Source organism: Trachypithecus francoisi, unplaced genomic scaffold (assembly GCF_009764315.1).
Source record: "Trachypithecus francoisi isolate TF-2019V2 unplaced genomic scaffold, Tfra_2.0 Lachesis_group10, whole genome shotgun sequence".
Classification (NCBI taxonomy): Eukaryota; Metazoa; Chordata; class Mammalia; order Primates; family Cercopithecidae; genus Trachypithecus; species Trachypithecus francoisi.
Window position 1 is genome coordinate 91,346,947 of NW_022681455.1, and position 17,231 is coordinate 91,364,177.

The window sequence follows — 17,231 nt, forward strand, 5'->3', positions numbered from 1 at the left end:
CTTTTTCCCCCAGGAAAACCTTCCAGACAATAATCAGATTCTCATAGCCAAATTCAACCAATGACATTAACTACTATGAATATAGTGACTCAATAGTGGTTCCACACTCACTTTGAACAGAAATCTTCAACACCTTAACCTAAAAAAGCACAAGTTTAGGCTTCATAATTTGCTAATTTTACAGACTGATGGGAACCCAGTTTCCGAGAGAGGGAGGGTCCCAGAAGGGAGTGGAAACCGCCAGTCTCACTCACATTTCCTGGCCTTTAGCCCCACCCAACCCTTCCCTTTAAGGCTCTAGATTTGTAAAGCTCATTATCATGTTTTATGAACTTTTACTGGCAGTGCGTTATGACAGATGCATGTGGAAATCCTTGAAGTTGCCCCAATAACCCAGCCTCTGATGATGCCTCTAACCCCACTATGGATGGCATTTCCATAGTCTAAGGATCAAAAAGAGCTGTTTGTTTTTGCTGAACAAACACCCGCCCAGCTGTACAACTGAGCCAAGGCATCAATAAGGCCAAGAATGTATTTAAGGAAGGTGTGGTAATACCATATACCTAGAAGATTATGGATTAAATGGTTGAAAAAACAGAGCAGAAAATAGGCTATTCGTAGTTATGACTGCAAATGTGGAGCCATATGCCATAAATACATTGTTAGCCCATCAAAGTGACTAACTGGGATATGAAAACCAGGAGATATTCAGTTTTCACCTCACTGGTCTCACTGCTGGAACACAATCCTCTGATGGCTATATTTACAACTTCATCTCTCCAGATTTGCCTTTATTCCAAATAAATCATCACCAATCTCACTGACCCAGATCCCATTTCTTCCTAAATATCTTCATTCTCTCTCTCTTGAGCCTAAATGCAAGTGCAGTAAAAAATATTATGAATCCTTTAGGGTACTTTTCACCAATTAAAAGCGGCATATTAAATTTCTGAAAACCTTTGTAATCTGCAGTATAAAATCCCATTTTATGGTAGCAGATAATTTAGAACCCATAAGCTAATTAAATGAAGTGAATGACAACTGTATTCTCTAGATAAATGATATATCAATCACAGATAATGTACAAATTTAAGAGACTGGAACCTTTGGAAAGAGAGGGGAAAAAAATGAAAAAATTTGAGTCACAAATGTTGGGTTTTATACATAAATCTGACTAATTGTATTAACTGCATAATGGAATTAATTAACGGAGTCTTTTTGCCTCCAAATCTCCATGGAGCTATGGAAATATCTTTCTGCTGTTAAGTGAGCCACCATCTCACAATACTGAGCTATGCTGTTGACATCCCTGAATCTGGAGATAGGATACAAGGCCCCTATCCCTGCCCCATGTCTCTGGATAAAGGGATCACAAATACTAATGAAAAGGGAGAACATTGCCAAATCAATATTCAAAATCTACATCTAATGAAAATGTCTATTTCTTGGCCCAGAAGTCTTAGCATCATGTAATGTTAAGGCTTAGGAGAAACTTCAAGATCATCTAGCCTGGTGTGGAGAAGGATTCTGAGGCTGTGTTTAGGCTCAGCAACAAAGAGCATAGAGATCAGCTAGAAATGTGTGGGATGAGTGAGACATAAATAATGTCAAACCTGATCAAGCTCAAATCACTCCTTTAAGAAATGAGGTGTCGTGGCCGGGCGCGGTGGCTCAAGCCTGTAATCCCAGCACTTTGGGAGGCTGCGATGGGCGGATCACGAGGTCAGGAGATCGAGACCATCCTGGTCAACATGGTGAAACCCCGTCTCTACTAAAAAATAAAAAAAAAAAAACTAGCCGGGCAAGGTGGCGGACGCCTGTAGTCCCAGCTACTCAGGAGGCTGAGGCAGGAGAATGGCGTGAACCCGGGAGGCGGAGCTTGCAGTGAGCTGAGATCCGGCCACTGCACTCCAGCCTGGGTGACAGAGCGAGACTCCGTCTCAAAAAAAAAAAAAAAAAAAAAGAAATGAGGTGTCAAACCCAAAGAAGGCTATTGCCCAAAATCAGAAGGTGGCAAGTGGTCAGAAATGGGAAGAGAATAGAAGAGCCTGAGATTTTCCCACCATACCATCCCTCAGAGTTCCAGCAGCTCCTAAGGCAATTCTGACCATCCTAAAAGAAAAGAGAGCAGCATAGTTTATGTCTGTATGACACTAGCAGAGAAAGAGTGTATTCTCCCCATACTCAGACAGTTCCATAAAGAAGCAGATCCCAAGTTCCTCCAGGCTGAAACCAGCCCTCTTGGGGTCATAACTGAAGATCCACTGACCTCAATTAATCAGAGTGATTTTTTAACAATATCGATTGAGCACCCAGACCTACAGAAAAAAAAATCCAACTGTATTAGGAGAGCTAAGGCAGAAATGGCTAACCCTTATACAGTAGAAAAAGATCTGAAGTTCAGAGTAAAGAAGCTGACAGAGCTCTAAAAATAAAAGAGAGGGAGAGAAAAACAAAAACAAAAACAAAAACAAAAACAAAAACAAAACAAAAAAAATCATAAATGAGATTCTCCGGAAGCATGGTTTCTCTTGTCTCCTGAGTCCTTGGCTCCATAGCTCAAAGGGAGAATTTTGAGAGGAGGGATGGAGGCTTACTCTCTGTGTGTCAGGTCCAAACATAGTACTGAGCACAGAACAGGTAGGTTTTGGACACTGTATCGTGTTGTGTGGTCTCTTGCTTAGACTCAAGCCGTCAACTCCTGGCATGACAAACGTGACAGTAGAAAGAATTCTAATTGGACAGAAGTCCACTGCAGACTCACTTAAACAAAAAAGGTTGATGTATGGAACTAACATGCCAAAGTTAGATATAAACTCAGGCATGATTAGCTCGGAAAGTTGGTTATTGGATCTTGGACTTCCCCTCTGTGTTTTGGTTCTTTGCTCCTCTTGTTGGCTCTACTTTCTGGCAGATCCCCCATATGGTAGTGCCTGGCAGCTGTGGGCTTATATCCTCCCAACGGCAAGTCTATCAAAGAACAGGAGAGATCCCTTTTGCAATAATTGTTGCAGATATCCAGGTCTGAGTGTTTGGTGTTTTTTTGTTGTTGTTTCTTTTGAGACAAGGTCTTACTCTGTTGCTCAGGCTGGAGTGCAGTGGCGTGATCATAGCTCATTGCAGCCTTAATCTCCTGGGCTGTTGATCCTCCTGCCTCCACCTCCTGAGTAGTACACCACAGGTGTGTACCACCATACCTGGCTAATTTTTTTTTATGTTTTTGTAAATATGAGATCTTACTATGTTGACCAAGCTAGATTCAAACTCCTGAGCTCAAGCAATCCTCCCACCTCAGCCTCCCAAAGTGCTGGGATTACAGGTATGAGCCACTGCTTCCCACCCAGGTCTGAGTCATATTGAGACTTGGGTGACACAAGCTCATCCCAGAAGCTCATCCCAGAAGTTCATCTCATTACTCTGGCCCAGGGCAATGGAGTCCTCTGATTGGCCCAGCTGGGTTCCACACGAGGCACCATATACTCCTACTAAGATTTACTAAGCCACCAGTAAGTTTTAAGAAAGGTATATCATTCAAGGTATAGCTTTGGAAAGACAGGAAAGGCCAGTCCCTTCATACTACATGGGCACAGTGGGAGGAGATGGTTCCCCAAAAGAAAACCACCACTCTGCTACCAACACTGTAGGATTACCAGCGGAAGTAAGATAGAACTTGGGGCTTTTTCTGGATAGTACCTTAGAGGTGGTTAAAAGCTTGGCAACTGGACCTGGGAGGAAGGGGTGGATAGAACAGGCTCCGGCGAAGCTCCTGCCAAGTCAGTGGTCAATGAATGTTTCCACATACAGCGAAGAAAAAGCTGGTGCTGATGAGGTTAAAGTTTCTTGATCCATGGAGGAGACAGAGGCAGATGCAAAATCCTGAACCCATGGAGGGGGCTGAATGGTGGCTCCTGGAGACATCCAGTCCTAATTCATGGTGCCTGTGCCTGTTCTTTTCTTTTGTTTCTTTGAGATAGCATTTTATTCTGTTGTCCAGGCTGGAGTGCAGTGGGGCAGTCTCAGCTCACTGCAGCCTCAGACTGCTGGGCTTAAGCAATCCTCTCATTTCAGCCTCCTGAGTAGCTGGGACTACAGGTGCACAGCACCATGCTTGGATAACTTATTATAGAGATGGTGTCTAGATATGTTGCCCAGGCTAATCTCAAACTCTTGGCCTCAAGCAATCCTCCCACTTTGGCCACCCAAAGTGCTGGGATTGCAGTTGTAAACCACCACACCTGTCCACATGTTATCTTCTATGGTAACCATGTTGCAAATGTGATTAAGTTAAAGATCTGGAGAGGGGGAGATAATTTTTGGTTATCCAGGTGTACCCTAAATGCCATCACAACGGTCTTTGTAAGAGAGAGGCAGAGAGAAATTGGACACAGAGAAAGAGGAGAAGGCAGTGTGACAGTGGAAGCAGAGATCGTAGTGATGCCGCTAAAAGCCAAGAAATTCCTGCAGCCACCAGTAACCAGAAGAGGCGAGGAGCAGATTCTCCCTTAGAGCCCCTGCAGGGAGTGTGGCCCTGCTCATATCTTGACCTGGGCCAGTGGCACTGATTTCAGACTCCTGGCCTCCAAAACTGTGAAAGAACCAGCTTCATTTGTTTTAAGCCACCACGTTTGTGGTGATTTGTTATACAGGCCACAAGAAATGAATGCAGACAGTATGAGGGAAGTGTGTACAACAGCAGAAAGGGTGAGGTCAGGACTGAAGGGAGAACAAGAACAGTGCTGGGATGGAGGTAGTGTAGCCACGGCAAGGCTGATGTGTAGGACACGTGGTCACACCGTCAGCAAAACTTTCACCAACACCCAAAGATTCCCATGGAGGGATGAAGTCATCTCTCGACCCGCAGTGGTGGTCAGGGCCCAGGACTTCCTTCAAGACGGATGCTGCATGTGTCATGTTGCCGGTTCACACACTTGGAATAATGGAGCCTGTTACTCACTGAGAAAAGGGGCTTGGGACAAGGAGACAAAACAATGTCCTCTGCTTTCCTGAGGGCCACTGGAGTGCGGAGTGTCCTATGGGGGGGAGCATGGCTTGCCCTCTGGCTAGCATGCCTGGCTGGCCCTGGGCTGGGCAGGAAACAAGTCTCGGTTATCTCACCCTGTCCTGTGGCTGCCCTCGAAGGATGTCTCACTGGCACGCAGTGTCCAGCAGGTCCCACTCTCTACAGTGTTCTCCTGGCCCCAAAGGGAGAAATATTTTGAGTCATCCTGATATGTTTAATCCTCTTAATGGGTTACCTTTCTTTCATCATCCTGCGGCGGGGAGAGATTCCACTACCAAGAATCACAGTATTAATAACGGCAGCTGGTGGTTACTGGGCACACACCATGCAAGGTGCTTCACAGCAACTTTATGCGGTTTACACCATGGGCAGATGAGGAAACTGAGGCACAGAGCAGGTAAGCACCTGGCCTAACTCCACATGGCTGGTAGAGCCATGCTCCAAACCCAGGCTCTCTGGCCTCTAAGCCCATGCTGTCAGCACCACGCCACGGCTCAAGGTCAGATAGCCTGGCAGTCAGGACCCTGCTGGTCTCTCTGTGCCTGTCGCTTCTGCTCCCTCCTAGGGGCCTCACACCCAGGGAGCCTCCAGAGACTGCTTTCTGTCGGCTTCTCATTCTTCAGGCTGCTACTTTTTAGCCGTGTTACTGATGAGAAAACAGCTTAGTAAAATCAATGGTTTTAAATTATACCTTTATGTACCAAGGATACAAAACAAGCTACAAAACAGAAATACTTTCCCGTGACAAAAAATCAATCTTGCTGATGCTACTGTTCCTGGAGCTTGCCTCCCCCCACCCCACCCCCACTTCCCCCTCTTACTTAAGACACTCTCTGCTCTTGCATCTGCCGGCTTTGTGTAGACTTTCTTCAGGTTTCTTGCTTGGGAGACTCGTTTTATCTAAAAGGTCAATTCTTTCAGCAGGGCACCAAGCAGAATTGAATATAATTATCCCAATCTCTACCGTGTAGAATTCATGCTTGAATTCATTCAAAAAATAGCATGCAGTATAATTAACTCAGAGCCCAACCAAATCTATTGAGAAAGCCTCAGGTATCATACAGTTCCACTTACAATAGAACATTTTCATTTAAGGACATTGTACGTATTAACCCAAGTCAGCATCCAATTACTCTGAATAAGTGAATTCTCTGTTCCAGGAATGTAATTTGAAAATGTTGTCATGCAATCTGAGGCAAAAGGTCCTTTTTCATTAATCTAACTCTCATTAAAGTGGAAGCCTGCAGGTTATTTCAAATCCATTAGTTTTAAATACAGGTGATTACAATTCTATTGCACATAAGACAACAGAAGTGTCTATCAAGAAATATTGGGACGTTTCAAGGGATGGGACCAGTTGGTGGTTTTGCTGTCACAACGAGGATGAGATTTACCAGCTGATGGAGTGGGAGACTCTTTTCTGAATCCCCGAGGGCATACACAGTCAACTGGATAAACTCACAGGGGGATCTGCGTGCTGGAGGGAGCTCACACTTGCTCAGTTCTCCAGAATTATCTGTTGTGTGTATTTTCAATGCACTTAGCTTTGGAAGCTTGGTGAAATTAAGACTTATCAGTTTTAATTCTGTGAGAGGCGGACAGTCCTGGAACACATGGTCTCATCTGCCGAGGTCCCCTCCCTACCCCTGTCTCCATCTTCTCATGCTTCTGGTCTCTGACGCAAGGCCCCTCTCCCAGGTGGCCTCCCCTGACCATCCCAGCGGGAAGTGACAAGCTTCTGCTTCAAACAACTTCAGTCCTGAGCATCTGATCACTTTGGTATTGGCATCTGCTCCCTCAACATGTTTATTCACCTTTCTTATTTGATTTAATTCAGTAAGTATTTCTTTTCTTTTTCTTTTTCTTTTGTTTTGTTTTGTTTTTTGAGAAGGAGTCTCACTCTGCTGCCCTGGCTGGAGTGCAGTGGTGTAATCTCAGCTCACTGCAGCAGCCTCTGCCTCCTGGGTTCGAGCAATTCTGCTGTCTCAGCCACTGGAGTAGCTGGGACTATAGGCATGCTCCACCACGCCTGGCTAATTTTTGTATTTTTAGTAGATAACAGGGTTTCACCATGTTGGCTAGGCTGATCTTGAACTCCTAACCTCAAGTGATCTGTCCACCTCGGCCTCCCAAAGTGCTGGGATTACAGGCGTGAGCCACCGCTCCTGGCCAACAGGATTTCTTGAGCGCTTAGCAAAGTCAGGCACTGGACTGGATGCCTACATGAGATTCTATGATGAAAGAGTCACAAACCCTGTCCTCAGGAAGCTCACATTCTAGTCCAGTGGGCATGAGACGGGCAGGCAAGTAACCAGTCAGTGACACTAAGTGTCCCGTGAGTGCTATGACAGGGCATGGTAGATGTCCAAGGGAGAAATTTCCAACCGGAACTTCAAATCACTTCTTTACCTAAACCCTCTCATCAGATACAGACCAGAATCCAAACCCCTAACAAGGCCTCCAAGGTTGTGGATCTGGCCCTCCCTTCTCCCCTCTCACCTTCATAGCTTCACATTCATCTCTGCCTTTGGCCACAATGGCCTCTCTGAATTTCCTAAACATCCTAAACCCTGTTGCCTCTGTGCCTTTGCACTTGCTGTTCTCTATGCTTCTCTTTCCCAAGGTCTTCCACTAACATTTTCCTCCTTATCCTTTAGCTCTCAGCTCAAATGACACCATCTCATGGAAGTCTCCTTAACTACCTTCTAAGGTAGCCTCCAAATCTGAGTTACTCCCAGTGGATTTTTTCCAAAACCCTCAGCCATCTGAAACATAAAGTATTTGTTCAGTTTGGTTTTCGCTCTCTCTCTTTGGAGTATCAATTCCAGGAAGGCAAGAACTTGGTCGATTATACCTATCACAAAACCTATTGCACCTAGTCCAGAACCTGACATATAGGAGGCACTCAATAAATATTTGTTGAGTATAAGAAAAAAAGGTAAGAGTGAATGACTTGGGGGTTCTTGAAATTGAGACTTATTTAGCAATTACCAGGCAAAAAAATGTGGAAGAGAAAGAATGTTGTCTTATTTTCAAATTGGATCACAGTTTTGGATAAGTTTCTTCATTTTTGACTTCCCAGAATCACTCTTTCTGTATAAATGATAATTAATATATTCTGTTGTCATGATTTACCCCATTTGTCAGTCACCAGGTAAATCCAAGAGATGAGCAGAAATGTTGGTATTTGGTTTAGACTAAATTTAACAGAAGGAGCTCTAGGGTCTGGCCTCTCTGCTGGCTGAACACAACATCACAACGGAACACAAGATGGAACACCCACTCCCAAACCCTCTTAGCTTCATTCACTATCTCAAGCATCCCCATCTGCAGGCCAACTGGTAAGACATTTAAAAAAAATATATGACCAGGCGCCGTGGCACATGCCTGCAATCCCAACACTACGGGAGGCCAAGGCGACAGATCACTTGATCCCAGGAGTTCAAGACCAACCTGGGCAACATGGAGAAACCCAGTCTCTATAAAAAAGTACAAAAGAAAATTAGTCAAATTTTGTAGTGTATGCCTGCAGTCCCAGCTACTTGGGAGGCTGAGGTGGGAGGATCATTTGAGCTCAGGAAGTGGAGGCTGCAGTGAGCCAAGATCACACCACTGCCCTTCAGCCTGGGCAGCAGAGTGAGACCTCGGCTCAAATAAATAAACAAAATAAAAAATTAAAAAATTGAAAATAAGTTACATTCACTAAATATCCATCCATAAGATATTTGTGTGGCTGCTGGGTGCAAATCTCAAAGCTGGGTGTCTGAGGAACAGTAAAACTTCACTCACTATCTCAACTCTGGAGAGAATTACATTCACTTTGAAGAAATAAATCTTTCACAGAGCAATGAATGCTTTTAGGATTTTAAAGTTCATTTTCACTCGTTAGCACTTTTCATACCTCAGAGAAACTTCCCAAAGTTGAAACACATTTACAGGGGAACTGAATGGACTTCAGACAATGGAGGGACTTGGTGAAAGTCCTGTGTCTTAGAAGAAACAAAACTCAAACCTGAATCCACATCTTTGATGCCACAAGATAATGTCACCAGGCTTGACCACCCTTCATGAAACCATGGTATAGATCAGAGGAAATCAGTCCTCTTGGGAATTGTTCCAGAATCCCCTGGAACAAGCAAGGTCAGGTGGGCATGGCTATGCTTGTCCGCAGACCATCATGGAAGTGGCCCAAGGCTCTCCTTGACCATTGCCCTTGGAGAAAGTCAATCAACAACAGTTTTCCGTTATTTCACACTTCCCATTCCAACCAGTTCCCACTTTTGAGAAACCTCAAGGACCACACTTTCTTAAAGCTTTCTTTGAATATTCTAGTTCTTATTCCCTGTACAGTGGCACCAAACAATCCTGCAATTAATCAGATACCATCTTGTGTGTTCTCTAATTATTTCACAGGTTGTCTTATCATCCCGGCCACAATGAAAACAATGTGGGCAGGAACAATGCCTAATAATACTAACTGTATGACGATAATGCTTTTTATGTTTCTATACTTTCAAGTTTACAAAGCACATTAAAATCCTCACCAAATCCTCACCATAGCCCAGCAAGGTTGGCAGGACCAGGACTATGATAATCCACTTGTGACAGATGAGGAAACTGAGGTAGGAGAATTTTAAATGATTTGAGTGGGATGCTATGAACCAAACTGTGACATAAAGCCTCTTCCTCTAATTGCAAGATTCTGTCACCACACCACCTGAGATCATCTTTCCATCCAGCATGAACCCAAACCTGACTTTGTTCCTTCTTTCTTTGGCCAAAATCTTTGAGACTTTCAACTTCCCATCATTCCTTCCAACTAGTCCTGACACGTGGCTACCCTGAGCACTGAGCCCCTTGGGCTTTCAAGTCAAGTAGGATGGCGTGCACCAAAGAGTAATATTCTAATAGATGTTGCTGCTTGAAAAAGCAGTACAGAAATAAATGGAAAATGAAAGCCCCGTTTCTATGATAGCTGCTTGTTTTGGGTTCCCACAGTTGGGCTTGTCAAAAATTGATGGGCATTGTATTAGTCCATTTTCTCACTGCTGTAAAGAACTACTGAGACTGGGTAATTTATGGAGAGAACGTTTGATTGACTCACAGTTCTGCAGGCTTAAAAGGAAGCATGACTGGGAGGCCTCAGGAAACTTACAATCGTGATGAACTGTGAAGGGTAAGCAAGCATGTCGTACCATGCCAGAGCAGGAGAGAGAGGGAGAGAAAAGAGGGGGAAGTGCCACATACTTTCAAGCAACCAGATTTCATAAGAACCCACTCACTATCATGAGAACAGCAAGGGAGAAGTCTATCCCCATGATTCAATCACCTCCCACCACTCCTCTCCCCTGACATGCAGGGATTACAGCTCGAGATGAGATTTGGGTGGGGACACAGAGCCAAACCATGTCATTATGCCCCTAGCCCCTCCCAAATCTCATGTCCTTCTCAAATTTTAAAACGCAGTCACGCCTTCCCAACAGTCCTCCAAAGTCTTCACTTACTTCAGCATTAACTCAAAAGTCCAAGTCCAAAATCTCATCTGAGATAAAGCAAATCCTTTCCACCTATGAGCCTCTAAAATCAAGATACAATGGAGGTACAAGCATTGGGTAAATGCTCCTATTCCAAAAAAGAGAAATTGGCTAAAACCAAGGGGCTACAGGCTGCATGCAAGTCCAAAACCCAGCAGGGCTGTCATTAAATCTTTTTGTTTGTTTGTTTGTTTTTGAGACAGAGTCTCACTCTGTCGCCAGGCTGGAGTGCAATGGCACAATCTCAGCTCACTGCAACCTCTGCCTCCTGGGTTCAAGTGATTCTTCTGCCTCAGCTTCCTGAGTAGCTGGGATTATAGGCACATGCCACCATGCCCAGCTTATTTTTGTACTTTTAGTAGAGATGGGGTTTCACCATGTAAGCCAGGATGGTCTTGATCTCTTGACCTCATGATCTGCTCACCTCAGTCTCCCAAAGTGCTGGGATTACAGATGTGAGCCACTGTACCTCACCCATTAAATCATAAAGCTTCAAAATAATCTCCTTTGACTTCATGTCTCACATCCGGGGCACACTGATGCAGGGGGTGGGCTCCTAAGGCCTTGGACAGCCCCATCCCTGTGGCTCTGCAGGGTACAACCCCCCCTGGCTGCTTTTATGGTCTGGTGTTGAGTGCCTGCAGCTTTTCCAGGCATGTGGTGCAAGCTGTGAGTAGATCTACCATTCTGGGTTCTGGAGGACAGTGGCCCTCTTCTCACAGCTCTACTCGGCAGTGCCCCAGTGAGGACTCTGTGTGGGGCTCCAACCCCACATTTCCCCTCAGCACTGTCCTAGTAGAGGTTCTTCATGATGTTTCCATTCCTACAGTGGGCTTCTGCCTGGACATCCAGGCATTTCCGCACATCCTCTGAAATCTAGGCAGAGATTCTTAAGTTGCAACTCTTGTCTCCTGTTCATCTGCAGGCCCAACGCCACATGCAAGTCACCAAGGCTTAGGGTTTGCACCCTCTAAAGCAATGGCTTGAGCTGTACCTTGGCCCCTTTTAGCCATGGCTAGAACTGGAATGGCTGAGATGCAGGGCACCATGTCCTGAGGCTGCATAGAGCAGTGGGGTCCTGGGCCTGGCCTGGGAAACCATTTGTCCTTCTAGACCTCTGGGATTCTGATGGGAGGGTCTGCCACAAAGGTCTCTGACATGCCTGGAGACATTTTCCCCATTGTCTTGGCTGTTAACATTTGGCTCCTCTTTACTTATGCAAACTTCTGCAGTCAGCTTGAATTTATCCCCAGAAAATGGGTTTTTCTTTTCTACCACTTTGTCAGGCTGCAAACTTTTATGCTCTGCTTCCCTTTTAAACATAAGTTGCAATTTCAGACCATTTCCCTGTGAATGCATATTACCATATGCTATTAGGAGCAGCCAGGCTATATCTTGAATGCTTTGCTACTTAGAAATTTATTCCACCAGACATTGTAAATCATCTCCCTCAAGTTCAAAATTCCACAGATCTCTACAGCAGGGGTACAATGTCACTAGTCTCTTTGCTAAAGCATAGTAAAAGTAACCTTTACTCCGGTTCCCAATAAGTTCCTTCCAGTTCCCAGTAAGTTCCTCTTCTCCATCTGAGACCTCATCAGCCTAGCTATCTTTGTCCATATCACTATCAGCATTTTAGTCTAAATCATTCAACAAGTCTCTTGGAAGTTCCAAACCTTCCCTCATCTTCCTGTCTTCTTCTGAGCTCTCCAAAATGTTCTAACCTCTGCCCATTTCCCAATTCCCAGTCACTTTCACATTTTCAGATATCTTTATAGCAACGTCCCACTCTCCTGGTACCAATTTTCTGTGTTAGTCCATTTTCACACTGCTATAAAGAACTACTTCAGACTGGGTAATTTATGAAGGAAAGTGGTTTAATTGACTTACAATTACATAGGCTTAACAGGAAGCATGACTAGGGGCCCTCAGGAAACTTATACTCACGGCAGAAGATATAAGGGAATCAAGCATCTCTTACCATGGCACAGCAGGAGAGAGAGAGAGAGAGAGAAGAAGGGGAAGTGCCATACACTTTCAAACAACCAGATCTTGTGAGAACTCATTCACTATCACAAGAACAGCAAGGGGGAAGTCTGCCCCCATGATTCAATCATCTCCCACCAGGCTCCTTCCCCGACACATGAAGATTACAATTTGAGGTGAGATTTGGGGTGGGAACACAGAGCCAAATCATATCAGGCATCAAAGACTTCTGCGAGCTCCAAGTCTGGATTTTCCTGTCCTTATATGTAACCAAGAACTAGATCTTGCACTGACTTGAGCATTTAGACATCGGCTGGCCTGATAGGAGTTTGGGATGGGCTTGGGTTGCTGAGCTACCCAAAGAGGAGAAGACACCAAAGAAGGAACTTGCCTACTAGACTCCAGACAGTTTAAGTGTCTCTAGTCCTTTCCCACCTCATCCTTCTTCAGAAAGGAGGGGAAGCTTGTTTCCCAGAATGTCTTGCCAGATTTTTGCCAAGGAAAACTAGTGTAGACTGCTCTGAGCTGAGTGTCCTCTTGGAAAGGGAATGTAATGAGAAAAAGGCACCAGAGACATGCCACAAAGCTCCTTTTTGTAATACGGATATCCAGGAGACATTTAGGGTTCCCAGCCTGTTGCTTGAAACATATATGGCAGACAGCATCCATGAACTTGTGAGTGATTTTTCACGAGTAACATATGACCTTAGATGACCTTGACTTTCCCTATGAGGCATGGCCACCTCACCACTCCAGGGAGTGCCCAGCATGTAAATGAGTGGCATTTAAATATGCATAGTTTGGAATAGTTCTAAAGTGTAAGAATTATTAGCAGATGATAACATTTTAATTATTAAGTTTTTTTTAATCCCTAATTGTCTTACACTTCCAACTGATTACCACATAAAGCATGTCATGACCCAGGCATGATTATTGCCACATAAAATATGACATGCTTATAATCCTAACTAGCACTTTGGGAAGCTCAGACAAGAGGATCACTTGAGGCCAGGAGTTCAAGATCAGTCTGGGCAACATGATGAGACTCCATCTCTACAAAAAACCTTCAAAAATTGCCCAGCATGGCAGTGTGCACCTGTACTTCCAGCTACTCAAGAGACTTAGGTGGGAAGATCAATGGAGCCCAGAAGTTAAAGGCTGCAGTGAGCCAAGATTGCACCACTGGACTCCAGCCTGGGTGACAGAGCAAGACTCTGTCTTAAAAAATAATAATAAAAATAATATGTCATGATACTGGGCTGCTAAGATTGTTATCCACCATTTCCTTCCTCCTTTCCCCACTGTCCTAATGATGATGATGATGCTTAGCATTTTAAAGCACTTTTTTTTTTCATTCCAGACCCTATACTAAGGGTGTTGTACCTGATTTAGTCTTCTGATATGAAAATTAGCCTTTCTACAATCAATAGAGCTTCATGTCACACATTAGAAAAATGGAAACACTTAACCAACATATAATATCTTTACAATTTCACCTCTTTGAACAACCCTGAGGACCCTGTAGGGTCTTCTTCCCCTTTGTTCTTCTGAACTAAGCAAAGGATTCTTCTTTTTTTTTAAAGGGACATTTGAATGTCTTTTCAAATGTGTATTTGATCTCATTTACTGTGACTCCCTTTATTTTCAAAATATATGTTTGAATGTCTTTTCAAATCCTTTTGAAGTTTGTTTACTTGTGAATACAAGATTCTTTTTTCCCTAGGGATTCTAAAGCATTTTCTGGAAGGGGTGTGAGGGGTGGGGGTGGAGCATATTATATTTACGGATTGTATTTTTCTGAAAGGGGTGTGTGGGGCGGAGGTGGAGGATATCATATTTATGAATTGTATTTATGTCTAAAATTGCTTGTGTTTGTGTATAAATACATGTATAATGGATTATTATATACTTAATCCATTATATTAAGGTATTATCTATAAATGCAAAGGTTGCATTTAAACATAGAAGAAAACTGGTAAGATGTATATGTTAAGAACTAAGGTGGGAAAGCGCCCAGCTCAACCTGGGAGCCCTTATTTCTTTCTGCATGCAGACTTCAAGTAAAATGTTAAAAACCATACTTCAAGCCTGGTCTTTTCCTCACAATATCTCATAACTTTTTTTGAGAAATGTACTATAAATATTCTTATTTACAACTGAGATTCAGAGAGATTAAAAAATTCACCCAATATCATACAGCTAGCAAATGAAGAAAGCAAGGTTTACACAAAAGTCTGACTCTTTCAAATTGTCTATGAAATATTGATTTTAAAAAGGTTTTGTTGTTGTTTTGGCTTTCATGTGTGAATCGCATACCTGTTTGGGGCTCAGTCTTAGCTTAGGAAACTGTTTGCCAGTTTCACCCATCCTCTGCTGTGGATGCTAGGAGGACTGATTTCTGCAGGCTGCATCGCAGATTTCCACGTCACTTGGTTTCCAGTTGGGTTCAGCCAATGGGAGATCCTAGTGGAAGCGGGAAAGCAGTAGGAATCAAAGGAGCCAGTGCACTTCTTCTTCCCTTCTGCCTTAGGAGAGGTCCCAGGCAGGGATTCACTGCCCTCCCTAATTCCAGATTCTGGAATTAGAATCTGACAGCCCACTGTGACTCCAGCTTCCATCTTGGACTCTAGCGATCCACCTCCTCCCTTTGACCTAGAGGCAGAAGTGGCTTCCTGCAATTTCTAATCTGATTTTCACACTGTCCCCTGCTTAGCTTCTCCCTCTTCTATCACCTGTGTAAACAACCCCTACATTAAATTCATTTCGTTATTGTATTTAGGCTGGATTCTGCTTTCCTGGCCTGAGCCTCACTAATCCAGAGATGAACACACATGAACCATTTGTGAAAAACACAAGAGAGTTCAATTACAATGGTGTGGAGCAGATCACATTTGTTGATCCCTTTTCCTGTATTTCAAAGCAAAACTTTACCAAGTATGAATGCAGACAGGGAGAAAATACTACCTGTGTAGGCAGATATGAAGATAAAAATCTTTCAGTGTAGTTTAGCAAGCAGCATTTTCCAGTTCCTTGAAGGGTAAGATGGTGACAGAGCTCCCTTGGGCTTCACTGGCTAACTTACCCATTTTTTACTTGCCTACAAAGGGGAGTAAGACTTGGAAGGAAGTTGTTAATGACTATTAGATAAATGTAGTGTCTCTAAATCTGAACACACAAGTCCATCTTTGCCTATTAGCCTTCCACTTTTGCTTTACTTTACCTTCTCCATGTGTCTGGTTCTGGTTAGTCTGGTAGGTGGCCTAAACAGGCAGAATTTGAGTCATTACTGGGAAGCAGACGTTTCAGCTGAAACTATTGCAAAGACATACTACACTACCCATTGATTTCTCCTCATCACCTTCAAGAAAACAGCTTCTTCCTTTCTCACCAAGGAAGCCCCTGCAGACATCTGTGTCTGAATATGGCATAAATGAGTAATAGCAACAAATATTAGGTGGAAACATTAGATCTAATTTGGTTTCCAAATTGCCATATTGCAGTGAAAAATCTCAATACAGGCCATAGGGGGTATATCAGAATTCTTTAGAGAAGCAGAACCAATAGGTAATATATGAATATAGATATAAATGTAAAAACAGTTTGTTATAAGGAATTAGTTCACATGATTATGGAAGCTGGAAAGTCCAAAATGTGCAGAGCTGATGTTCCAGTCCAAGGACTGGAAGCTTCTATAGAACCAGGAAGGTCTGGTGCTCTACTCTGAAGGCTGTCAGACCAGAGAATTTTCTCTTACTCAGCAGAGGGTCAGACTTTTGTTCTATTCAGGCCTTCAACTGATTGGATGAGGCCCACCCATATTACAGAGGGCAATCTGCTTGATTCAGTCTGCAGGTTTAAATGTTAATCTCATCTAAAAACAGCCTCTCAGAAACACCCAGAATAATGTTTGATCAGATAGCTGGGCATCACATGACTCAGTCAGTATATAAAATTAACTATCATTGTAGATAAGGTGTTTTACAAAACAGAGGTTAAAACCACAAGGATTATCCCACTTATATGAGGTTCCTAGAGTAGTCAAATTCATAGAGACAGAAAGTAGAATGCTGGATGCTAGGGACTGGGGAAGGAAGAATGGGGAGTTTGTATTAATCGGTACAGAGTTTCGATTTGGGATGCTAAGAAAGTTCTGAGACAGAGAATGGTGATGATTCCACAACAATGTGATTGTACTTGATGCCACTGAATTACACACATAAGACTTGTTAAAATTGTAAATTTCATGCTATGTGAGTTTTACCAAAATAAAATATTTTTAAGAAATTGAAAAACATGAATAAAAATTCTACTTATGTAAGGGAGTTATCGATTGTTTTTATATGAATTAATGCATTTTTTGATAGCTTCTCAGTTGAAAACAAAACCAAGTATTGTTTCATCCATAGTAACTTAGAGTGTAATTGGATTGTTTGTCACTCAAAGAAGAAATGCTTCAGGGGATGAATACCCCATTCTCCATGATGTGCGTATTTCACATTGCAGGCCTTTATCAAAACATTTTGTGTACCCCAGAAGTACATACATCTACTATGTATCCACAAAAAATTAATGGGAAAAAATAGTATTGCTTCAGTTTCTATTGTTTGCCTAACAAATCATGAAATCTAGTAGCTTAAAGCACCAGCCAGTTATTATGGTTACCATTCTACTCTTCTTGTTTGGGATCTCTC

The 17,231-nt window shown here is 43.2% G+C and overlaps 1 long non-coding RNA gene across 1 annotated transcript in view; it reads right to left on the reverse strand.

Moving 5' to 3' along the window:
• Positions 1–15,076, reverse strand: part of LOC117088754 — a 35,424-nt gene extending 20,348 nt beyond the window's left edge. Inside the window, exon 1 of the long non-coding RNA XR_004439300.1 lies at positions 14,857–15,076. This is a non-coding gene — a long non-coding RNA (uncharacterized LOC117088754). The remainder of the gene's footprint in view (positions 1–14,856) is intronic.
• Positions 15,077–17,231: the final 2,155 nt, after the last annotated feature.